Here is a 26,233-nt window from a genome sequence, read left to right as displayed (position 1 = left end):
TTGGAATTTTGATGGGGGTTTTTATAGATTGCTTTGGGTAGTACTGACATCAACTATATTAAGCCTTCCAACCCATAAACATAGAATGACTTTCCATTTATTTAGATCTTCTTTGATTTCCTTTAGTAACGTTTTAGTTTTCTGTGTGCAAGTCTTTCATATTCATGGTTAAATTTATTGCTACGTATTTTACTCTTAGCTGTTATTGTAAATGGTATTGTTCCCTTAATTTCCTTTTCCACTTGCTCACTGTTGATGTATAAATATACCCAAGTTTTTGTGTGTTGACCTTGTGCCCTGCCCTTTGCTGAATTCATTTATTAGTTCTAATAGCTTTCTTGTGGATTGTTTGGATTTTTCTATTTTTTACGTTATTGTTATGAGCCATTGAGTCAATTCTGACTCATAGCAACCCTATAGGACAGAGTAGAACTGCCCAATACAATTTAGTAGGCTGGTAGTGGATCATCAAGTCTTTTCTCCTGCACAGTGGCTGATGGTTTTGAACCACTGACCTGCAGTTAGTATTTGGGCGCTTAACCACTGTGCCACCAGGGCTCCTTGAGTGTGATGTCAGCTGTGGGTTTTTCTTAAATGCTTTGTGTTATATTGAGGGATTTCCCTTCTATTCCTATTTGTTGAGTGTTTTTATAATGCAAGGGTATTGAATTTTGCCAAATGCCTTTTCTGCATCAATTAAGATTATCATGTATACAACATATTTAGATATTTTCTATTCTGATTTATTTTATTCCAAGTTTTTAAATGCTGGTTGCAATCCACTAAGCTGATTTCACAATGGGTTACAAACCACATTTTAAAAAACACTGCAAAAGATTTTGGTATATTTTACTAAAAAGAAAACACTCTGGAGTAGAAAATCGAAGGGGGCAGGAAGAATAATGGTAAGAAAATCAGAGACTTGATAGAAGTATTTGAGCTGAGTCTTCAAGGAAGGATAATATTTTGACAGGCAGTGAAAGGGAGGAGGCTATTCCAAGTGAAAAGAAGGTAACTAAAGGCTCAAAAGCAAGAAATCACAGGGTACGCTAAAGGCAAGGCAGAGAAAAGGGTGAGTCTGGATGAAGAAGGAATAGTAAACAGGAATAGAGAAGCAGGTTGCTAAGGCCACTGACGCTATTCTAACAGCAATGGAGTCCTAAGGAAGGGAACACGACCCGAGCAGTACGGAGTAGTGGTGTGCTAGAAAACTTCAGTGATGTCTGCGTCATGAGTATGACTTACTCGCTAATTTATAGGCATAAAAAGTACATAAATGAAAAACAACATAATACGTGGCTGGAAATATAGCTGAGTGAAGTGAGTGAGCCAACAGAACTTTATTCATTCTGAACTTTTTTCCTCCTAAAACTTACGTGAAAGAAAAAAAGTAGTTGAACAGATTTGAAAAGAGCAATCAAGTCCCTGATAGGACAAAGAGATATCCTTTCTTTTCTTTCATTATCTACTAATAATATAGATAGTCCCCTTGGTCCCCAAGATCCAGCCTTAAGAAACTTCTCTTACTTTCTTGAGTGTACTGGCTCTCTTCTCAGTGTTTAGGTGCCATGGAGTTGATATTTGACTCATAACGACCCCATGTGACAGAGTAGAACTGCTCATAGGATTTCTGAGGCTGTAGTTTTTTTTTTTTTTTATTTTTTTTTTAATCTTTATAGGAGCAGATCACCAGGTCTTTTCCCCTGAGGAGCGGCTGGTGAGTTCAAACTACCTACCTTTGGGTTAGCAGCCAAGCACTTAACCATTGTGCTACCAGGCTGCCTTCTCTTCCCAACAGGCTTTTGCATTTGCTGTTCTTACAATCTATAATGCACCATCCTTCAACTGACATCAAGTTAGATGTTACCAACCCTGCAAAGCCTTCCCTGATCCCATGCATAGCTGGGTTAGGTGCCCTTGCTGTGGGCTCCTGGGGTGCTCCCCCATCCTAGCACTTCTCACTCCGGATTATAATCGTTTATTTGTTTTCGCAATTAGACCAGAATCTCCATGGGGGCAGGGCCTGTGTTTATTTTGATTATCACAGAAGCCCAGGCACTGGCACAGTGCTGAGCCCACATTGAATAAATATTTGGTGAAATACAAAGATTTTGTTCAGTGCACCAAAATAGAATTCTAAAGTCTATGTTAAAGTCTTGATTTGAAAAGTCAAAATCTGCTCCAAGTAGAAACAGCCAACCTACAGTCCCTGTGTACTCTGCCTAGAAAATAAAGTGGTCTAAGAGTAGCAGACTTATTCTATAGAAATACCGCCCAAAATTAGGTTGGAAAGGTAAGACAGGGTAAGCGGTTTGGACTCAATCTAATAAAGAGCTATTATAGGTTAAGAAAGGTAGGCATGCAATTAAAACAGGGCTTTAAGAAGATTATCCTCTTGTGGTATGCAAGATGGAATGGGGGAAATTTTTCCTCCATTTTTTTAATCCTGTTTTTTTAAGGTGTGAGCAGATAACCATAAAGCTTGAGCAATCAACCACAAAGGCTGAGTTTGCATGGATATAGCTTAGTATTCACTAACTCAATTCACCTCACCCTTGTCTGAGGCTCTACTATGTTCTGTGAGCTATGCTAAGTTATCAAATAACTTCATACACTATAACCTGACATTTGATGAAATGGAATTGTTGAGAGCTGAGCCACAATCGTGTTAGATTCTGGTAGAGTAAGGGGAGCCTATGATGCTTAAGTATAAAGGGAAAAGAGTCCATTTAAATGACTGAACTTAATACAACCAAATCACATTTTTACTTATTCTTTTTTTTTATTTTGTTAGTGCTGTTACGTCAATAAATTATTTTAATGATAATAATGACTTACTTCTGGAAGTAAACAGACTAATAAGCACCTTCACCCTGTTGAAGGTGACTTGGGGAACCCAAGACTTTCCCATGATCTGCAAGAGTATGGAGAAAGATATGCAAGAAAGGTAATTCCAATACAATAGCATATTAGAATAGAAGGATCCAGAGGTTACTGTGGAAGCATAGTATATGGCTCAGTGTGGGGAATCAGGGAGGAAAAGGAAGGTTATGAAAGAAAACCCATTGCCATCAAGTTGATTCTGACTTCTAGTGAACCTACAGGACAGAAAAGGAAGGGCCCCACAGGGTTCTTTCAAGAAGCAGGTGGTGGATTCGAACTGCTGACCTTTTGGTTAGCAGCCATAGCTCTCCGTAGATTTTAACCACTGTGCCGCCAGGGCTCAAGGGAGGAAAAGGAAGGTTAGGAAAGAAGGTGGCTCTGAAGCTCAGTACTAACAAATAGACAAGCTACTGAACAAAGGAGGGACAGTATTCCAGGCACAGAGGAGTGAATTAGCATAGTTTGTGTAATGACTATTATTAGAGCTGAAAGCATAAGCCCAGGAGATAAGTACAGATCAGAGGATCATGATGAGTCTGATACATCAAGCTAAGGATCTTGGACTTGATTTTACAGGCAATGAAGACCCTTGGCAGGCATTTATATTAGGGATAACAATGTTCAGATCTACCTTTTAGATTACTTCGAAAGCAGTCAGGAGGATGGGTTGGAGTTTGAGAAATCACCTAAGAGGGGACCATTGAAAGAGGCAGGACACAATGAGGGCCTCAAGAGGGTATGGTAGAAATGGAACAGAGGGGACAGAGGTGATAAATATTTAGGAAGTAGGATCAAGAGGACTTTGCATACGATAGGATGCAGGCAGTACAATGAAGACAGTGCAGCCTAGAATGTAGTCTTCATGCAGACAACGAAGTCTAGAATAATTCTCAGGCTTCTGGATGGATGGTGATACCATAAATTGAATAAAACCGTTGCCAATGAGTCAATTCCTAATCGTAGCAACCCTATAGTAGAACTGCCCCATAGAGTTTGGAAGGAGCTCCTGGTGGATTCAAACTGCTGACCTTTTGGTTAGCGGCTGTAGCTCTTAACCACTACATCATCAGGGTTTCCATAAATTGAATAGGAACAGTAAAAGGAAGATCAAATTGGGAGTGAGGTACCAGGAGGAGGGCAAAGAAAATCAATTTTGTTTTATGCATGTTGAAATTGAACTACCTGTGGGGTAGCACTGTATGAAGTTAGTTATCTAACTGGACATACCAGTGTGAAGGTCAAAGGATAAAGGTCAGGGTAGGATCCCTGTATTTGGAAGTTGTTAGCACAGAATGGATGTAAAACTGAGAAGAGTAGGTTTAAATCATCCATAAAGAGCTAGTATGGACCAAAAAAGTCAATGGGCTGAAATCAGACACCGGGGGACACGAAATTAGGGGAACGGGCTTATTGTCTTAATGTTTAGGTCAGTAGTCACCTCTAAAGATTTCTCCTTTCTTTGCCATTCTCCAGACCTCCTTCCTCCACAGCTTCTTAGGACTTAATTAAGTAACAGTTATACCATATGTCTTCCTTTGAAGTAAGTAATTAACAAGCATGAAAACAAATGTAAGGCCATAAAATTTTATCCATTAAGAATACTATTACTAACATTTACTAAGCACCTAATGTCGCAAACACTGTCCTAAGTAAGTGATTTACAAGCATAATTTAAACTTAATAACAACCCTAAGGAGCCCTGGTAGTACAGCGGTTAAGAGCTACGGCTGCTAACCAAAAGGTCAGCAGTTCAAATCCATCAGCCACTCCGTGGAAACCCAATGGGGCAGTTCAACTCTGTCCTATAGGGTCACTATGAGTCAGAATTGGCTCAACAGAAATGGGTTTGGTTTGAAACAACCCTAAAGGTAGGTGCTGTTGCTATGCCTATTCTACAGATGAAGAAACTATAACTGATGGAAGAGTCTATTTGAACTAGGGTCTAGGCTAAGTCCAGAGCCCTCACTCTTAACCACTGTTTGGTATAATCTCACACAGGAGGTGAAAATAGATAATAAGTTACCTGAGCCAACCTGCTATTTTTATACACAACAATGCCTGCCCATCAATGACATTCATTCCATTTGTGACCTTCTTATAACATATACATTTTAATTAATGTATTCTGTTTTTACACGATTACACCAAAGTTTGGATAAAGGTTTTAGTTAACACCAAAGCCCAAAGACTCATTCTGTTATAATCACAAAAAGAAACACCAAAATTGAAGCTTGAGTGGTAGACTTTAATGACAGACATTAAGCTCAAAATATTCAGTCTGTAGCTAACTACCTCAGAAGGATAAATGGCAGTGTGCTTTTCTTGCTTTTTCCCCTATAAGTTTGAAAGCCTATTTAATGCTTTAGGAAAGGACTAGAACCTAGGAAGGTTCAAGCGCAAACACTACCCAGAGTAGTACACCTACTCCTCACTTAACAGCTATCTCATTATCTAACATTTTGCATTTACGACAGTAAAAAATCTACTATTCAACTATTTTGCACATTAACAACGTACAGCTGGCAGTAACAAATGCCAAGGTGCAAGGCAAGAGTATCGCTGGCTGTGACGGTTGAGGTTATGTGTCAACTTGGCTGAGCCATGATTCTCAGTGTTCGGTTGTTATGTAATGATGTAATTTGGTAGTTATGTAATGACGTAGTCATCCTCCATTTTGTGATCTGATGTGGTCATCCTCACACTTCTGCATCACACCAGTTTTTGCATAACAACCTGGTCTTTGGGACCTAACCATGTTGATAAGTGAGGAGTGGGTATATACCCACCGAAGGTACGGCCTTCCACACAATCACTTACCCAGAAACCTTTTTCAGATGACCCAAGCTTTACATTTTTGTGATTAGAAAGTGCATGGAAGGAGCCCTGCATTAAACATATACACCACTCTTTTCATTAACAATTTGGGGAATCTGTCCTTTTAAGAGAGCTAGCTATATGCCTGACAGATTCTTCTACTTCTGTACATACTTACGCAATAAGCCATAATGACTCATAACCTCCATCCATTACCTAAGTTCGTGTTTCGCAACTTGTTTTCCACTTTTCCCTCCTTTTGAAACTTAAGAAAATGCACACAAAGTTATGATAAACAGACTTTAATAGTAAGAGTTTAAAAAAAAAATCATGGTACATTTGGATGGTTTGCCTTCGGGTTTTCCCAGAAAACTTCGAACACATATGTAAAGTGTATTACTTTAACATTATTGAAAACGACGCACTGACTTCCTTTAAAAAAAAAAATGTACCAGCCATACCAGTCAATCTCTAACAGTCACACCCACACACCAACTTATCAAAATGGTAAAAAATGCTTCTAAAATTTATGTAAATTACTAACTTGTTACTAGAAATCACACATATCCAAAGACGACAAAAAGCAACGATAGTTTCACATCCGCAACCTGCTTTTCACTGTGATCCCTGTGGTGAATTTCCCACCAGCACATTTTAGAACTTTTGCAAATTAAGTTAGAAGTAGTTGTTCACCTCCATTCATCTCTGGTGAATGGCCATGTGGAACTCTGAATTTAAGTACAACTGCATTACTGTTCTCTGATTAGTGTAGAATAATTCTTGGATTCATGGCAATGCCAGGCTAAATGATACTGTAAAGAAACTCTTTGTTTTCAAATAAATCAGTGCCTGGCTTTAGATAATGCTATAAAGAATCTTATTCATCTAGTGTACCCTGCTTAAAATTGTTAAAGTTGAGAACAACAACAATAAAAAAAACTTCCACCTTTATTAAAAGAATAATCTTTGTTTAAAGTTTTGATTTTTTTCTATATGAATTTAGTAAAATCATAGAAATTTCAGAGGTGGAAGGAACCTTGCACATTTTACAGTCAAAGAAAATAAAGTCACTTGCTAAAGTCACTTAAGCTGATGGCAGATCCAATGCTAGAACCCAGGCTTTCTACATTCCCTAGCCAAAGGCTATTAAATATTATAGAACATCATGGTTAATAAAACAAACATTTATCAAGTGCCTACTTTGTGCCCTTCACTATACCAACCAGTTTCACATCCATCATCTCTTTCATAAGTCAGTTCCTAAGATTAGAAAAGACTTAATACAAAGATCACATTCACTCCTTTGGACATTCAGTGTTGCCAACAGGGAGAACTACCACACGAACTAAACGGAAAGAGATCGTTCAATTACTGTAATAACTATACGGCTGAGGGGCGTGTGTTCCAACAATACACTTCACTCTCTGAAATTTCCCCATCAAAGGTAGCAATAGAAGGCCCAGGGATGCATTTTTGGGTACCTGCCCCTTTGCCAAGGACCTGCTGCTACCTCCTCCTACTACATTCGCTTCAAAACTTATTCCAGTATCACTTTCTTACCTGGCTTTTCTGTAGCTGCTGCTTGTTCTTCAACCTATGCTTTTTTCTGAACTGCTGCCCCTCCAATAATCTAGAAAAGATGTGATTTTCCAGCTATATTTGGCACGCATGCCTTGTCAGGTTTCTTTCTAACCAATAAATATTACCTGCCTGGACCAAATGGCCTTCCAAAATGGCCACTGTCATACACTGTCATTCATTCGATGAGAGATTATTTTAACTACAAATGTGCTGTCTAGTTGGTTCCAACTTACAGTGACCCTATGTACAACAGAACAAAACATTGCCCAGTCCTGTACCATCCTCACAGTCGCTGCTGTTTGAGCCCACTGATGCAGCCACTGTGTTACTCCATCTTGTCAAGGGTCTTCCTCTGTTTTGCTGACTCTCTTACCAAGCATGGCGTCCTCCAGGTCCCTCCTAATAACATGTCCAAAGTACGTGAGATGAAGTCTCACTATCCTCGCTTGCAAGGAGCACTCTGGCTGTACTTCTTTGAAGACAGGCCTGTTTGTTCTTCTAGCAGTCTATGGTATAGTCAATATTCTTCACCAATACCACAATTCAAAGGCATTAATTCGTCTCTGGTCTTCCTTATTCATTGTCCAGCTTTCGCATGCATATGAGGTGACTGACGATATCATGGCTTGGGTCAGACGCACCTTAGTCCTCAAAGTGACATCTTTGCTACAAATACAGTTTTCAAAAAAACCTAAAATGTGGGCATTTTCTTATTTATAATTTCAAAAACAAAAGTCTATTTTTAAAATACAGAATAATTTTTATATGACTTGCAAAGTCAAATTACACTGTCTTCATAAATATATGTTCCATGGCCTTAAAATGTCCATGTGTTTTTGTCTGAGGTAAAGTTTCCTGGTATTCATATGTTGATACATTGTAAATTGCTTCGACTAACTGGGTATCCCATGGCCTTTTCTACCACTGCAAATTCCGATATACATAGGTGTAGATCAAATGTCACCATAAAAAATAAGAAAATATAAGCATTTTCCACTTCTGGTTAGCATGAAGATGCAGTGCTAGTTGTTATATTTTTTTGAAGACGTCTTCTCAGTCTCATGCTAACAGACTTTTCATTCCTAGCAAATAAACTGATCAAAATAGGAATGTTAATTTATTTGAGTTAGGTGTCGATGCTGTTATGAAAAAAATTTCCAAAAATGCAGCCAATGTCACTGAACAAATTATGTAGAAATTGTTAAACGTGAACCTAATTTGCTGCGTAAACTTTCACCAAAATTTAGGGTTTTAATATTTAAAAAAAAAAAAAAATTCCAGAACACTGTACCAGCAAACTCTTATCACATAGACACAAAAGAATCATTGACCTGAGAAAACGCACTGAACTTAAGGTTGCATATACCCAAAATAATTCAAAACAAGGACTCAAACAGATGCTTGTACATCAGTGTTCACTGTACCACTATTCACAGTAGCCAAAATGTGGAAACAACCCAACTGTCCATCAACAGATGAATGGCTAAACATAATGTGATACACACACACAATGGAATACTAATCGGTTTCAAAAATAATTGAAGTTCTGAAACATGCTACAACATGGATAAAATTGAAAACATTATAATAAGTCAAATAAACCAGATACAAAAAGACAAATATTATGATTCCACTAATACGAAATAGGCAAATTCATAGCAAGAAACAGTAGATTATAGGTAACCAGGGGCTGAAGGGAGGGATGAATGGGGAGTTATTGCTTAACGGGTACAAAGTTTCTGTTTGGGGTGATGAAAAATTTTAGAAATAGACAGTGGTGATGGTTGTACAACATTGTGAATATAATTAATTACTTAGTTATAATTAATGTCACTGAATTAAACACTTAAAATGGCCAATTTTAGGTTAGTTTACATTTTACGACAATAAGAAAAGTAAAATAAAAAAGGAAAGAATGAAGTACTAATACATGCTACAATATGGATGAACCTCAAAAACATTTTGCTAAGTAAAAGAACCCAGACACAAAGTCATACATAATATGATTCAATTCATATGAACTACCCAGAGCTGCTAAACTTATAGAGACAGAAGACAGACTGGAGGTTGCCAGGGGCTGGGGGTGGTGGGGAGTAGGGAATAACTGCTTAATGGGTATAGGATTTTATTTTGGAGTGATAGAAATTTTTAGAACTAGACAGCAGTGGTGACTGTACAATATTGTGAATGTACTAAATGCCTCTGAATTGTATGATTTAAAATAGTTAATTTTATGTATATTTCACCTCAATAAATACATAAAAAGTGTTAAAGAGAACAACTAGGTAGAAGATCAGCTTGGAAAGAGAAGATGTGAACAACCCTGTAAACCAACTAGGCCTAACAGACATCTACAGAATATCCCATATGACAAAAGCAAAATGCATATTCTTCTCAAGTATACATAGAACATTGCTCAGGGCAGACCATACATTAGACAATAAAAAGCCTCATTAAATTTAAAAGGATTAAACTCATACAAAGCATGTTCTCAGACCACAATGGAATTAACTTAGAATCGATAACAACAGAAATTTGAGAAATTCACAATTATGTGGAAATTAAAAAACATATTCCTAACTAACCAATATGTCAAAGAAGATATCACAAGGGAAATTAGAAAATACTTTGAAATGAATGAAAACAAAAACAGCATACCAAAACTTGTGGGATGCAACTAAAGCAGTGTTTAGAAGGAAATTTATAGCTTAAATGTCTTTATTAAAAAAGAAGAAAGATTTCAAATCAATAGCCTAACTTTCTACCCTAAGAAAAATTAAACCCAAAGCAAGCAGAAGGAAGGATATAGTTATAATTAGGGTACAAATAAATGAGATACAGAAAGAATAACAATAGAAAAAAATCAGTGGAACCATGAGTTGGTTCTTTAAAAATATCAACAAAATTGGCAAACCTTTAGCTAGACTGAGCAAGGAAAAAAAGACTCAAATTACTAAAATAAGGAATGAAAGAGAGGACATCACTACCAATCTTACATAAGTAAAAGGAATTGTAAAGGAATACTATGAAATGCATAGCAATAAATTGGATAACCTAGATGACATGCACCAATTCATAGGAAGACACCAACTACTGAAGTGATTCAAGAAGAAACAGAAAATCTGAACAGACCTACAACAAGTGAAGGGACCTAACAAGTAATTAAAAAGAAAAAAAAAATTCTTATAAAGACCAGCCCAGATGGCTTCACGAGGAGCTCTACCAAACATTTAAAAAAGAATTAACACCAAACCTTCCCAAACTCTTCCAAAAATAGAACACTTCCCAACACATTCAATAAGACCAATACTACTCTGATACCAAAACCAGACAAAATATCACAAGAAAACTACCAACCAAAATAGATGCAAAAATCCTCAAAAAAACACTTGCAAATAGAATCCAGCAACATATAAAGAGGATTATATACCATGATCAAGTGGGATTTAACCCAGGAAAACAAAGTTGGTTTAACATCTGAAAATCAATGAATGTAATATATCATATAAACAGAAAAAAGGGGAAAATACGATTATCTCACCAGACGTAGAAAAAGCATTTGACAAAATCTAATACCCATTCCTGATAAAAAAAAAAAAAAAAACTCAACAAACTAGAATACAAGGGAACTTCCCCAACCTGGCAAAGGGCATCTATAAAAAGCCCACAGGTAACACTATACTTAACAGAGAAAAATGGAATACTTTCCAAAAAAATCAGGAAAAAGAAATAGATATCTTCTCTCGCCTTTTCTATTCAACATTGTAGTAGAAGGTTTAGCTAGGGCAATTATGCAAGAAAAAGAAAATAAAATCAACTAGATTAAAAAGGAAGAAGCAAAGCTTTCTCTATTTGCAAATAACATAATCTTATATATAGTAAATCCTAAAGAGTCGACCAAAAAAAACTATTAGAACTAATAAGTTCAACAATGTTGTAGAATATAAAATCAATATACAAAAATGTACTATATTTCTATACAGTAGTAATAAGCAAACAGAAAATGAAACTAAGAAAATAATTCCATTTATCATTTATAATATCATTAATAAGAATAAAATACCTAGGAACAAATTTAACCAAGGAGGTGAAAGACTTGTACACTGAAAACTACAAAACTTTGTGGAAGAAATTAAAGAAGAGCTTAATAAATGAAAGGGCAATCCATGTTCACGGATCAGAAGTCCTAATAGTATTAAAATGGCAATACTCTCCAAATTGGAAACCCTTGTGGCACAGTGATTAAGTGCTACAGCTGCTAACCAAAAAAGTTGGCAGTTCGGATCTGCCAGGCGTTCCTTAGAAACTCTATGAGGCAGTTCTACTCGGTCCTATAGGGTTGCTATGAGTTGGAATCGACTTGATGGCAGTGGGTTTGGTTTTGGTTTGACTCTCCAAATTAATCTACAATGTAATGCAATCCCTATCAAACTTCCAGCTGCCTTTTTTGCAGAAACTGATAAACTGATGCAAAAAAGTCATATGGAAATGCAAGGGACTCAGAACTGTCAAATGAATTTTGAAAAATTAGAACAAAGTTGAAGGACTCACAGTTCCTGATTCCCAAACTTACTTAAAAGCTACACTAATCAAGACAGTGTGGTGCTGGCATAAAGTCAGACATACAGTTCAAGGGGACAGAGAGTCCAGAAATAAACTCTTAAATTTATGCTACATTTCAACATGAACTACAGTCTTGACATGAATGCCAAGACAATTCAATGCGGAAAAGAATAGTCTTTTCAACAAATGGTGCTGGGACAACTGGATATCTACATGCAAAAGAATGAAGTTGGTCCCTATCTCACACCATAAACAAAAATAACTGAAAATGGTTCATAGATCTAAAAGTGAGAGATAAAACTACAAAACTCTTTTTTTATATATATATTTTAAATTTTTGTTCTTTAGATGAAGGTTTACAGAACAAACTAGCTTCTCGTTAAACAATTAGTACACATACTGTTTTGTGACACTGGTTACCAACCCCGCAACATGTCAACACTCTCTCCTTCTTGACCTTGGGTTCCCTATCACCAGCTTTCCTGTCTCCTCCTGCCTTCTAGTTCTAGCCCCTGGGCTGGTATGCCCCTTTAGTCTCGTTTTGTTTTCTGGGCCTCTCTAATCTTTGGTCAAAGGGTAAACCGCAGGAGTGACTTCATTACTGAGCTAAAAGGTGTCTGGGGGCCATACTCTTGGGATTTCTCCAGTCTCCGTCAGGACAGTAAGTCTGGTCTTTTTTTATGAGTTAGAATATTGTTCTACATTTTTCTGTCCGAGACCCCCTATTGTGATCCCTGTCAGAGCAGTAGGTGGTTGTAGTCAGGCACCGTCTATTTGTGCCAGACTCAGTCTGGTGAAGGCTGTGGTAGTTGTGGTCTATTAGTCCTTTGGACTAATCTTTCCTTGTGTCTTTGGTTTTCTTCATTCTCCCTTGCTGCAGACAAAGTGAGATCAGTGGAGTATCTTAGATGGTCATTCACAAGCTTTTAAGATCCCAGAAGCTACTCATCAAAGTAGAATGTAGAACATTTTTTTTATAAAATATGTTATGCCAATTGAGCTGCACGTTCCCAGAGACCATGGTCCCCACAGCCCTCCTTCCAGTAATTCGGTCCCTCAGCAGGTTTGGATGTGTCTTTAGAAAAACTGTAAAACTATTACAAAGAAAATTTAGGAGTAAATATTTGTGACCTTGGGTTAGGTAATGGTTTTTCAGATGATATGATACCAACAGCACAAGTGACAAAAAAAAAAAAAAGATAAATTTGAATGTATCAAAAGTAAAGACTTCTGTGTTTCAATGGATACCATCAAGAAAGTGAAAAGAAAATCTACAGAATGGGATAAAATATTTGCAAATTATGTATCTGGTAAGGGAGAGTTGTATACAGAATATGTAAAGAACTCTTACAATTCAACAATAAAAGACAAACAACTCAGTTAAAAAATGGACAAAGGATCTGTCTGGATATTTCTCCAAAGAAAATTTACCAATGGCTAATAAGCATATGAAAAGATGTTCAGCATCATTAGTCATTAGGAAATGCAAATCAAAACCAAGAGATAATATTTCATATCCACTAGGATGACTAAAATTATAAAACAGACAATAACAAGTGTTTGCAAGCATGTGGAAAAGTTGAACTCTCATACTTTGCTGGTAGGACTGTAAAATGATGCAAATACTTTGGAAAACAGTTTGGCAGTCCCTCAGATAGAATTAGCATATGACCCATCAATTCCAGTCCTACGTATACATCCAAGAGAAATGAAGACATTTGACGATACAAAAACTTACACATGAAAATTCATAGCAGCATTATCCATAATAGCTAAAAAATAGAAACAACCCAAATGTCTATCAATACATGAATGGATAAACAATATATAGTATATCCATATAGTGGAATATTTTTCAGCAATAAAAAGAATTAAAATACTGATATATGCTACGACATGGATAAACCTTGGAAACATGCTAAGTTAAAGAAGCCAGTCACAAAAGCCCACATATTATATGATTCCATTTTTTATGAAATGTCCAGAGTAGGCAAGTATATAGAAGTAGAAAGTAGATTGGTGGTTTCCAGGGGCTGGGGGAAAGGAGGAAGGGGAAATTATTGCTAAATTTGGAATTTTAATTTTTTTTTTTTATTAGACACAAAATGTATGATATTTAGAACACTTCCGGTAAGCTTTCTTCTTGAAGTCTGGCACCAGTTTCTAGATTAAAACATTAATATTGTCTCAGAATATTAAAGTAGAAATGCAAAGCCTGTTTCAAATTCATTTAAGCACCAGCTGGATGGCAACCTGGATTATTTCTGCTTGTTCTCTCTGATGAGGCACCAGGAGAGGAGTCAACTAGTGACCACCATTATCAGTAGCACAGTGGACTTTGTGGTAAAGCCAGAGAGTTTAGGTTTAAATCAGCTCTGCCACATTATTATTTTCCATACAACCCTGCACCGGCGACCTTCATAACCTCATTAAGCCCCAACAAGCTCATCTGTAAAATAAAACCACCCACCCACCCCACACAGTTATTATGTGAGTATTTAAATGTCTCTAAAGCATCCAGCAAATGGTAGGTACTCAATAAATACCAATTCCTTTCTCTTCGCTTTCCACAAGGTAAAATACAGGTCACAAATGATAAAAAGTACAAAGATCCTGATAAAATATTTGGCTTAGCATGTCCAACTGAGAACAACTGAATTATCTAAATGCTAAAAGTAAACCAACCTTTATCTTTTAAAAGCACCAAACTTACATAATCTTAAGTAGGTAAATTATAACCATGATGAGCTACGAGACATCATGGGGAAAAAATAAACTAAAACTTTGAACTAATTATGTATTATCTAATAGTTTTATTAGGAAACAAGTGGGTATCCAGTTGGAAAAATACTGCGGATAATTTCAATTAAGTGGTTCTTTGAGTGAGCCAATAATAACTCAAGGTTTGGCAGTATTTGCAGTATCAGAATTTCGTAATGGAAGGCTTCATAATGAATCTTAGTTACAGCACTTGAGAGAGCTAAAAGCCAGGGCAAGGTGCCTACAAAATATTACCAGTCCTTTGAGACTAGACTATACATGCATTCTTAAAAAAAGCTTTAAAACAACAACAACCTTACTAAAGACCTATATGGAAAAGGGACGGTGGAAATATATGGATCTATTTAAAAAACTAAAGGAACCCAGGGGCATGATTTTTACAACAGGTTAGTATTCACATGGTTCAAAATCAAAAAACATAAAAAAGGACACAGTGAAAAGTCAGCTTCCCATTCCTGTCCTCATCCACCCAGTAGGAGTTGCCGTATGGTACAAACGGTTAAGCACTCGACTACAAACCAAAAGGTTGATGGTTTGAACCCACCCAGACACACCATGAAAGAAAGGCCTGGCAATCTGCTTCCACAACGTCACAGCCTTGAAAACCCTATAAAGCACAGTTCTATTTTACAACACATGGGGGTTGCCATGAGTCAGAATCAACTTGACAGCAACTCGTTTGGTTTTATCCACCTAGTTCCCATCCCCTTGCCCCCAGCAGGTGAATACTGTTCATTTCTTGTGTATTCTTCCAGAGTCTTTTAATGCTTAAATAAGCAAAGCAAAAATATCTTATTTTTTTCCTTTTTTTTCCTTTACAGAGGCAGTATTTTATATATGCTGTTCTGTACCTCAAGGACAAAATTTTAATCCCAAAATGTCCAGTGAAAGCACCAAATAATTTCACTGAGACAGGGATCTTTGTTTGCTTCTGAGTGGATTTTAAAAGGCACAACAGAAATAAACCGTGTTAATGTTCGTGAGAATGTGAAATGAAGGAAATATAAAGGGGGGAACAAAATTCAAGGGGAAAGAGGGGGGTTTTATAAGCCTCCTAAAAACTCTTCTCTGCTAAAACATTACAGTGCCTTATACTTCATTAATTTGACAAAAAAATTAAACCAAATATTCATGAGAAGAGAAAGTAGGGTAATAACCAAACACCATTGCTGTCGAGTTGATTCCGACTCATAGTGACCCTATAGGACAGAGTAGAACTGCCCCACAGAGTTTCCAAGGAGCGCCTGGTGGATTCGAACTGTCGACCTTCTGGTTAGCAGTCATAGCACTGAACCACTACGCCACCAGGGTTCCCAGTAGGCTAATAGGAGATCAATTAAAAATGAAAGAACGGTACTTGTGTCAGAATGAAGTAAATTGTCAACTACGTACAGCCACATATGTCTAAAATAACAACAAAAAAGAACTATTTAAAAAGAACGTATAACAAAGTTTTACTTCTGAATGTTTACTAACAGTAAACCAAAATAACCCAAGCTGCTAACCGGCTGATCCCGACTCATGGTGACCCCGTTTGTTACAGAGTAGGTGGCCCGGCCTTTCTTCTGTGGTAAAACTAGTGAGGGCAAACGGCCAACATTTTGGTTAGTAGCTGAGAGCAAGCCGTTTGTGCCACCCAGAGCCTTTTATTAACAATAGTCCCCATTCAAATCACCAAATAACACAGTACGTTCTTTCCTGTTTAAGCCATCATCAATTTTAGCACCATGCTGTTTGGAGGCTGAAAAAAAAATCTTTTCCAAACCTTTTTCATTAATGTTTATGAAAAAGTACGCTTTTACTCTCAGTGCAGCTTAAGCAGCTACTCTCACTGGGCAAAGCTCTCTGCAACGTATGGCCCAAGCCTCTTGACAGGCCGCCGAGGCTGGCGTGCAGGCAGCCGACCAACGGCCACGGAGCGGACTCTGACTCCAGGAGGCCCGGTGTTCCTCAGATGGCCCCAGCCCCTTGACAGGCCGCCGAGGCTGGCGTGCAGGCAGCCGACCAACGGCCACGGAGCGGACTCTGACGCCAGGAGGCCCGGTGTTCGTCAGACTAGAACTGTGCTCCACGGGGTTGTCAACAGACTAGAACTGTACTCCACAGGGTTTTCAATGACTAATTTTTTGGAAGTAAATGGCCAGGGCTTTCTTCCTGGGCACCTCTGAGTGGACTTGAAACTCCAACCTCTCTCAGAGAGCAAATACGAGAGTTAGCCATTTATGCCACCCAGGGACTTCATGCAGGGGCCTGTGCCTAATTCCTCACCTCCGCCTGGCCTCTGGAGCTCTGATGGCCCAGTGGTTAAGAACCTGGCTGCTAACCAAAAGGTTGGCAGTATGAATCCACCAGCTGCTCCTTGGAAACTCTATGAGTTGGAATCAGCTCCACGGCAATGAGTTTGTTTCTTTGTTTTTTACCTTGCTTCTGTAGCCCTGGTGGCTCAGTGTTTTAAGAGCCTAGCTGCTAACCAAAAGGTTGGCAGTTCAAATCCACCAGCCACTCCTCGGAACTTCTATGGGGCAGTTCTACTCTGTCCTATCGGGTCACTATGAGTCGGAAACGGGCTCGCTTTTTTTTTTTTTTTTTTACCTAGCCTCTAAGGAGCCTTGGTTGTGCAGTAATTAAAGCGTTTGGCTGCTAACTGAAAGGTCAGCATTGGAACCTCCCAGTCCCACAGCAGGAGAAAGGCATGGCAGTCTGTTTACCCGTAAAGATTTACAGCCTTGGAAACCCTATGGGGCAGCTCTATTCTGTCCTATAGGGTCGCTATGTGTGGGTATCAACTCAATGGAAACTGGTTTGGTTGTGAGAGTCTCAAATAACCATCTAACATTCCTGAAACCAAAGCTGCTTTCCCTCTAGCTCCCAAGGACAGTAGGCAGACCCACGCTCTCTCCACATGCATACCTCTACTGATAAAAATCTGGAAGGAAGGGGGTTGGGAATCTAGGCATACTACTTCTCAAAGACTGCTAACTTTGGTCTAAGATAACACTGGTAGTCTTCAACTTACTGAAAAACAAAGAGCTTATTTTTAAGCCAGATATTTAGAACTTTGGATATATTTTCTAAAAGGAACAGTGGTTATATATGGGAGTTAGTTTTCAAGACCAAAAAACTACTCTACACATAATATGGTTGACATCTGCAGCAGAAAATAAAATAGAAGAAAACGATGCTGTTGCAATGACATGAACCAAAAAAAAAGTATAAATAGTTTTAAATTTTATAGTGCATGCCAATGCCTAAGGAAAAATAGTTTATTTAGAGAAGAGAAGGTGGGTGGAGACTTCTGAGGAAATTTTTAAAGAAATTACTGGGTACTCTCAAGGGCTTTGAGGATTGGAGCCACTAGCTCTTTATAATGTCTACCTTTCCTCCCAAACTAAAAGCTTTCCTTTTCCTTATTAAAGGCCCGCTCTCAAATGTATATCCATGATTAGTATCTTCTTTGCTCAAGACAAAATGAAGAGAGTGGGATGGAGAAAGGACAGAGAGAAATTTTCTTGAAGCAAGAGCTGAGAGAAAAGGAAAGAAGAACAAGGTTAAAATGAGGACTTAACTCTCAGAAGGGGAGAAGACAGTTAAAGGATCTAGGAAGAAAATGTGGGACATTGCTTGTGCACAAACACCGTGGGAGAAGAAAAGGTGGTAGAGAGATTTTAGCAGACAGATGCCCTCTGGGAAAACTGGCTGTATTAGTATGTAACTAAGGAGTTGTGTGCATGAAATTATACTAAACCAAGTGTCACTAACTCTGAGGCAGCAGATAATATAATGGATTAGGAGAAACTTCTAGGTCACCTATTCCTATCACTGACAGGAGCTTTGTTCAACCAATTACTGCAAATGATTTACTTCTCGTGACTCAGTAAATATTTCAAGGCATCTCAAGTTCTGCTGTTCTAATTTTCACTTGAATTCAACAATCTCTCCTTGGTTCAAGTTCATTCTTTCCACTTCTCCTTTATAATCAGTTATATGTGAATATTCTATCATTTGTTTTATTTGTTCTATTAAATATGTTTAAATATATATAATCCAAATACCGACTAACTCCCATTAAAAGGACCCGTACTTTATGTTATTTGGATGAATCTGTTAGTCCATTCATACATCCTCACCTCACGCCCTTTATGTGCAGTAAGTAGTATAAATTTCCAAGAGTATTAGCCAGCTTTGGGTATGGCAAGTGGCCAGGAAACACAGTAAAATAACCAGTTCAAAAGTGCATGGAATCTATGACGTTGGTTAGCTTCATAAACATAATTCTCTAACCAACAAAGCAAGTCTGTATAAAGGAAATTTTGAAAACTGCACTGAAAATATGTATACGCACACACAAATAAAAGTCTAGAAGGATATATTACTAAATGTTAATTAAAAAACAAAAAACCAAACCCATTGCCGTCACGTCTATTCCGACTCATTGTGACCATATAAGACAGAGTAGAACTGCCCCAGAGGGTTTCCAAGGAGTGGCTGGTGGATTTGAACTGCCAACATTTTGGTTAGTAGCCAAGTGGGCTTACTGGTGGTTCTTATTTTCTCCTCTTCGTTTTTCTAAAAAACGTATTACTTTGGTGATCTAAATATATTTTAAAAGATATAAAAGGTGAACATATAAAAAAAAAGATAACAGAAAATGAATGCATTATAAAAATGGCTAAATTATTAATTATAAAATAGAGTACTATGCAGCTGTCAAAAGTAATAATTGTAAATCCACAGATGTCCATCATAAAGTGTTAATTAAGAAATTGAAGAATGATTCCCACATGGTTAAGACTCTATGTACATAAATGGATACACACATTTATATATAAGCATGGAAGAAAGTCTAAGATATAAAAACATAAAGGTGGTTATCCTCGTGCGTAAGCTTAGAGTGAAGAGGAGAACTCAGCTTTTTATTTCATCCACTTCTCGACTGTTTGAGTTTAAGGGCATGCATACCTTTGTAATTAAAAAATAATGTTTAAAAACTACAGGAGACAAACTAAAATAAAAATAGGAAAAACAAAGATGCACATACAGCATTTTATGGGGAAACTAAGGATATGATTCCTAAATTTCCTTTAGCTTGTTATTATTTAATACATAATATACATGTGCATTAGATTATATAGACTACATGCTGATCCTATACATATATACGTCTGCATGTGTGTATGTTGAGTCAAAAACCAGATTATTTTTAAATTAATTTTAATCTATCTTTATTTGAAAAATAAGAGTAATAAAATTCTTCTCATTTTCCAGCTCAAGCAACCAAATCAGCTAAGTCCAGGTGAAGCCCTGATGTACTTGGGACAATTCATCCACCAGTCTGTAGATCGGCTAGTCTATCAGTGAGTCAGATTTTGCACATGAATGTATTATATGTGAAATCCCTTCTAATTATGAAAAAAATGTTTGACATTGACTGGCATAGCAGATACATCAGGAACCTGAGTGGCAGCAATGAACCTGAATCATACTAATTACATGCTACGTAAATACAGTGTCATGTCTCTAAAATCACAGGAGTGAAAAGAATGACATTATTATCTCAACATTATAGGCATTCTCAAAACAGAGTAAGCCTTTAAAAAAATACAAAATACAGGCCGTTATTCTCAAGTTAAAAGCCACTAAAACTAAACCAGCCTCCTTACATTTTAATCACCTGCAAACAAACTCATTTCATGGCCTTAAGAAAGAGCCACCTATAATACTTCTGCACTTTGTGATACAAAGGAATATGCCCATTCATATTATGCCAATGGGCATCCCTGGGTGGCACAAACAGTTAAGCACTTGGCTGCTAACTGAAAGGTTGGTGGTTAGAGTCCACCTAGAGGTGTCTTCGAAGAAAGGCCTGGTGATCTACTTCTGAAAAATCAGCCATTGAAAACCCTATAGAGCACTGTTCTACTCTGACATACACGGATGGGGTCATCATGAGTTGGAATCAACTCAAGGGTAACTGGTTTCTCATTTCAGTACCAAAAATCAACCAAACCCATTGCCATCGAGTTGATTCCAAATCAAAGAGAACCCATAGTGACCCTACAGGACAGAGTAGAACTGCCCCATAGGGTTTCCAGGGAGTACCTGGTGGATTTGGACAGCTGACCTTTTGGTTAGCAGCCACAGCTCTTAACTATTATGCCACCAGGGTTCTGTTTCTAATCCTCTTCAGACTTTCTTTGATCCCATGTGTTGCTGTTGTTGTTAGGTGCCGTCGAGTCGGTTCTGACTAATAATGACCCTATGCACAACAGAACAAAACACTGCCCGGTCCTGAGCCATCCTTACAATCGTTGTTATCCTTGAGCTCATCGTTGCAGCCATTGTGTCAATCCACGTCGTTGAGGGTCTTCCTCTTTCCCCCTGACCCTGTACTCTGCCAAGCATGATGTCCTTCTCCAGGGACTGATCCCTCCTGACAACATGTCCAAAGTATGTAAGACACAGTCTCGCCATCCTTGCCTCTAAGGAGCATTCTGGCTGTACTTCTTCAAAGACAGATTTGTTCATTCTTTTGGCAGTCCGTGGTATATTCAATATTCTCCGCCAACACAATTCAAAGGCTTCAATTCTTCTTCGGTCTTCCTCATTCATTGATCCCATGTAGGTCTTACCTATATTTATCGACCTGTTGTGGGGGGTGGAGCTACACTCTGCATAAATTCCCCACTGTGAACCGGCACTGGCATCTCTTATTTCACCCTTACAATTCCTATTTCCCATTTTACATATTACCAGAATACGGAAACCCTGGTGACATAGTGGTTAGGTGCTATGGCTGCTAACCAAAGGGTCAGCAGTTCAAATCCGCCAGGCACTCCTTGGAAACTCTACGGGGCAGTTCTACTCTGTCCTATAGGGTCACTATGAGTTGGAATCGACTCGACGGCACTGGGTTTGGTTTGGGTTTTTGGAATCTCTTACCCTAAAACAATTCTCCCTTCCTCCCTTCTTTCACTCGCCTCCCACCCCCAACCAAACCAAAGAAACAGAATTTTATTTTGAATAATTAGAAATAGTGGCCACAAGGAGATGAACTAAGGACCGGAGAAATTGGACAAGGGCAAGAACAGTGTACGCTGCCCTAATTCTCTTTGAAAACTCCCTGAGTCAGCTTCAGGCATGCGATAACAATTTACTAGTTGATGCTCTGAACTGGCCTTCAACATCTATCTGATTTCCGTGTTGTTTCCCTCAGCAATTGCAATTAACTCAAAGTTAGTAACTGAGTCAAAATTACTTTGAAGTGAACTACAAGATGCAGAATTGGCACCTCTTAAGTTATCACTTGTCTACCACAGGGGGGGAAGAAAAGTGAAATGAGAAAAAAGGCTCCACCATAAGGCATGGAATAGGTAAAGGAAAGCAGAGTCACTGGGTCGCTTAAAATAACACAGGAGCTGTTTCTGTCAGGAATAACATGTTATATAATTTGAGTTTCACGAATCAGCAGTTCAGTCAGTAATTTACACGGATTTAAAAGAGAAAGAAAGAAAACAGGAGGATTGGATGAAAAAGGTAAAGTGGTTCCTGAAACAAGGCAGGTTTCAAAAGTTATTTTATTCCACCCCCTCACAGAAGAATGTTGACTGGCAGATGACTCAGTCTGGCTTCATTAAGGGTTTTTTACCCCTGTGGAGCCCTGATGGCACAGTGGTAAAGAGCTATGGCTGCTAACAAAAAAGGTCAGCAGTTCAAATCCACCAGCCACTCCTTAGAAACCATGTGGGGCAGTTCTACTCTGTCTTCAGGGTTGCTATGGATTGAAGACTCCACAGCACTGGTTTTGTTTGTTTGTTTTTTAAAATACCCCTTATGGGAAAGGCTGCCCCATCTCTCCTTTCTCCCTGATCCAAAAAAAAAAAAAAACCAAGCCCATTCCTGTCGAGTTGATTCCAACTCACAGCAACCCTGTAAGACAGAGTAGAACTGCCCCATAGTTTCCAAGGAGCGCCTGGTGGCATCGAACTGCTGACCTTTTGGTTAGCAGCTCTAGTACTTATCCACTACGCCACCAGGGTTTCCTTCTCCCTGAAAGCCCTTCTCAATTCTGCCCACCAGGTAATGGCCATATTTTTCTCTCTAGTTAAAGGTTATCCATCTGGAGATCACATACTTTAGGATACAGAGGGTTATGCTTGAAAGATATATAAGGTTTATCAACTCTGAGGTTTTTTTGTTGTTTTTGTTTTTTTAAAAGAAGACCCTTTATACTAACATGATTACAACACTACAAAAAAACACAGTAATGGCGGACACTTCAAAAAAAATCACGATACCTATAGTCATTGTGTTTGAACTTGATCATAAATGTAAGTAGTTTAATTGGGTTTGCTCACATTGAAAACCTGCAGTGATTTACAGTCCTTAAAATTGACAGTAACAAAGCAGGGAGACACAAGAAAGCTGTCAATAAAAAAAAACAAACAAACGCTAAAATCATATGTTCAAACTAACCTCTTTAAAAATCAGAGAAAAAAGGTAAAATGTTTGAGAGGGAAAAAAATAGCAACCTACAGTATTTGCTTTTTCAAAAACTGAGATGACAAATCCTAAGAAATGAGTCCAGAGGGTATTCCCGATCCCTTTTGTAGATAATCTGTTGTACCAGATACTATTGAAGTAAGAGGGGAATTAGATTAAGAATTAGAAATATCTTAGGCACAAATCAATTATGATGATATTTTGAGAGGCATAATGTTTTGAAAAGGTCTCTGGGTTGCACGAACAATTTGCACTTGGCTACTAACCGAAAGGTTGGTAGTTCGAACCCACCCAGTGCCATAGAAAAAAGGCCTGGCAATCTGCTTCCATAAAGATTATAGCTAACAAAAACCCTATGGAGCTCAGTTCTACTCTGTAACACATGGGGTCACTATGAGTTGGAATGGACTCTGTGGCAGTGGGTTTAATATTTTGAAAGAGCAAGGAATGTGAAGTCATTGGGAGCCATTCACTCCACAAATATTTACTACGAGTCTCCCCTGTCAGCACACAGCTCTCAGTTCAAGCTCTGTCTCTTACTAGCTGTGCAATCTTGGCTAAATATTAACATTTCTAGGCCTCAGTTTCCTCATCTGTAAAAACAGTAAGAAAAATTACTACCAACCTCACAAGGTCTCTGAGGAGCAAATGAGTATGTCTAGAAGCTCTTCATAAACCATGAAAGTGTTAATTATCATTTGGTTGAAATGAATTCATGAATGACACTAGTTTGTTGTGCCATAAATTATGTCGGAAGAAAGTGAGCCTTTCTGCTTCCAAAGGATACTTCATAATCCTTTGAAATAAGCTTTATACTCTCATCTAATCAGCTCCCTGGAAACTTAAAGACACGGCAGAGAGAATAAGGTAATAAATATATCATGCAGATTTTGACACTAGATTCATAATCACCCCTATGACAAGAACCATGTCTAGCTTATTTACCATTTTGGGTCTCTACATATCTGGCCATCGGGCCAAAGCGCTTATTTGAAGAGGACACTGTATTCTTGAAAAGGATTCTCTCTGTATATGGGCAAATTACAAAATGGACACCTACAAACCTGACCCATCAACTCAATGTTACAAACAAATGGCAGTACAAAAGCATTGTTATGTTGACCAGTACAAACAAAAATGCTCTATAGTACGTTTCAAGTTCAATTTGACTTTCAAATCAAAACTGTGTCATATCAATTGTCAAATAAATTAGGAACAAAGCTTCTTTTAAAGTGGCAGTTGAAGAAAGAGGGAAGTTCTGGTCTCTCCAGAGTTAGCTGACAGGCACATGGCGGATGAGGGAGACCATCCTACAGAGACAGCTGAGGATCTGACCGAGATCTATAAGGAACAGGTCGCCACATTCCAGTAGATCCAGACTCCTTTCCCCCAGGGAGTGGAGGGGTTGGCTGGTCTTACAGGACTGGTAGCCAAGGGAGCCAGGAGGCACACCCAGTCTTAAAACATACCCGAAACTTGCTCAAATGTTTGTAGTCTTGCAATGACATTTGGAGAACTCAAGAATACACAGAAAAAAAAAAAATACAGAGCCGCTATAATTGACTATTGAGTTAATAATTTGATTGAATATTTATAAATTACTTAGAAAAGAGCCAAACACATAGTAAGCATTATTTATGTGTTTGTTAAATAAATTAGGCACTTCTCAGATTGGTTGAGTGAATTCTGAATCCAGTGACAAGGTTGAGAATCAAATTACACAACAGTGGACTATTTCTTACCTTGCCACAGATTTAGACACTGTAGCGCTCTGTATTTGTTCTTGCATCTCACCCTATAATTTCTAGTGCAGGACTGAAGCCCACTTATGGTTCAGAAATCACGGTGCAAAACTAATGAAAGTTTGTAAGTTCCAAGAAATTAATCATTTCCCTTTTTTAACTTTACAAGTAACCACTACTATAATTGACCAAAAATCTCAAAGCACTTCTAAATGGTAAATACCAACCCTGAAACTGCGAAAACAGAGCCATATACACTTGAAGAAAGACAGAAAGGTTTCAAATTTTGGAGAATTTATAACAGCAACGCATCAAAGTCTCAGACTACAGGTCCGCTGGCAAAAAGACAAGTGATTGATTCCTGGCCCCTGGACTCCCAAGGTCTCCCCGGTCTCGGATCCCCGCAGGAGACGCGCACCTAATTTCGGCCTCAGGTGGCGGTCTACCACCCTCCGGGTTCCGGGATCCTACTGTCCTGTGATGCTGCGCAAGAGTGAACAGTGTCTACTCATCGACAGACACCACTCAGGCGTTTAGGAATCTCAAAGCAGGATCTGAGTTAACGTCAGGAAACAAAGACCATAAACTCAGAGATCCGAGGGTTGGCAGGGGAATTGCTCTTTCCCTCGGAGGTTTCCGGGGTGAGGAGAGGGTGCTGTCAGCGGACTCAGAAAAGTCACGTTTGCTCCGAGGAGAGACGGCAGTCGAGGCCGGGGCACCCTCGCCCGCCGCCGCTCCTCCGGCCCAGGGGGCTCCGACCGCGGCCCGGACGCGCGGACCCTGCCGCCCGCCCACCCGCCTTGGGCCCCGGCGGACCCGTACCTACCTGGCTGCGCGGTGCTGCCTCCAGGCGCCGTGGGCGCGGAGCCGAGCGGACCTGCGCTTCCTCCTTCCCGGCAGGGCCGCCGGGCGCCAGCGTTTCCTCCCTGACGCGTCACGGCTCCTCCCGCGGAACCGGCCGGGAACGGCGGGCTGGAGGCGGCCCGCGCCGGGCAGGGGGCTGCGCGCTGGGCGGCCCCTGCTCACCCCCGCCGGCCTGCCCCGGCCGCGTCCACCCTCGGAAAACAGCCTTCTCGGTCTGCCGTGTGCGGAGAGTTCTGAGAGGGGACCCCGGTGGGCTCTGTCTAGGGGCTCAGTCTCCGCTGGTGCCCGCTGCTCACCCCACAGTGACGGCCGCGTGGGTCACAGCGCCCGGCAGGCGGGCGAAGAGGACCCCGGTGTGGGCGAGCGGGACGGCCGGGGCGCCAGAGGGAGAAGGGCCACCGCGGGAGCGGCCTGCGTGGCGCTGGTGTAAACTGGAAACTCAGAAGTGAAATAAGTATGCAGATCTTTTAGGGGGAACAATTCGGCTTCATTTAGCATTATTTGAA

At 39.2% G+C, this 26,233-nt stretch overlaps 1 protein-coding gene across 3 annotated transcripts in view; it reads right to left on the bottom strand.

Moving 5' to 3' along the window:
* The window catches only part of SGK3 (serum/glucocorticoid regulated kinase family member 3), a 165,348-nt gene extending 139,532 nt beyond the window's left edge, over positions 1-25,816 (bottom strand). Inside the window, exon 1 of one of the 3 annotated variants that reach the window (XM_064267772.1) lies at positions 25,690-25,816. The gene's annotated coding sequence lies outside the window, so the exon portion shown is untranslated. The remainder of the gene's footprint in view (positions 1-25,689) is intronic. The other 2 variants (XM_064267775.1, XM_064267773.1) reach the window with 2 other exon arrangements.
* Positions 25,817-26,233: the final 417 nt, after the last annotated feature.

Source organism: Loxodonta africana, chromosome 14 (assembly GCF_030014295.1).
Source record: "Loxodonta africana isolate mLoxAfr1 chromosome 14, mLoxAfr1.hap2, whole genome shotgun sequence".
NCBI classification, from domain to species: domain Eukaryota; kingdom Metazoa; phylum Chordata; class Mammalia; order Proboscidea; family Elephantidae; genus Loxodonta; species Loxodonta africana.
This window is presented reverse-complemented; position numbering and strand designations above follow the sequence as displayed.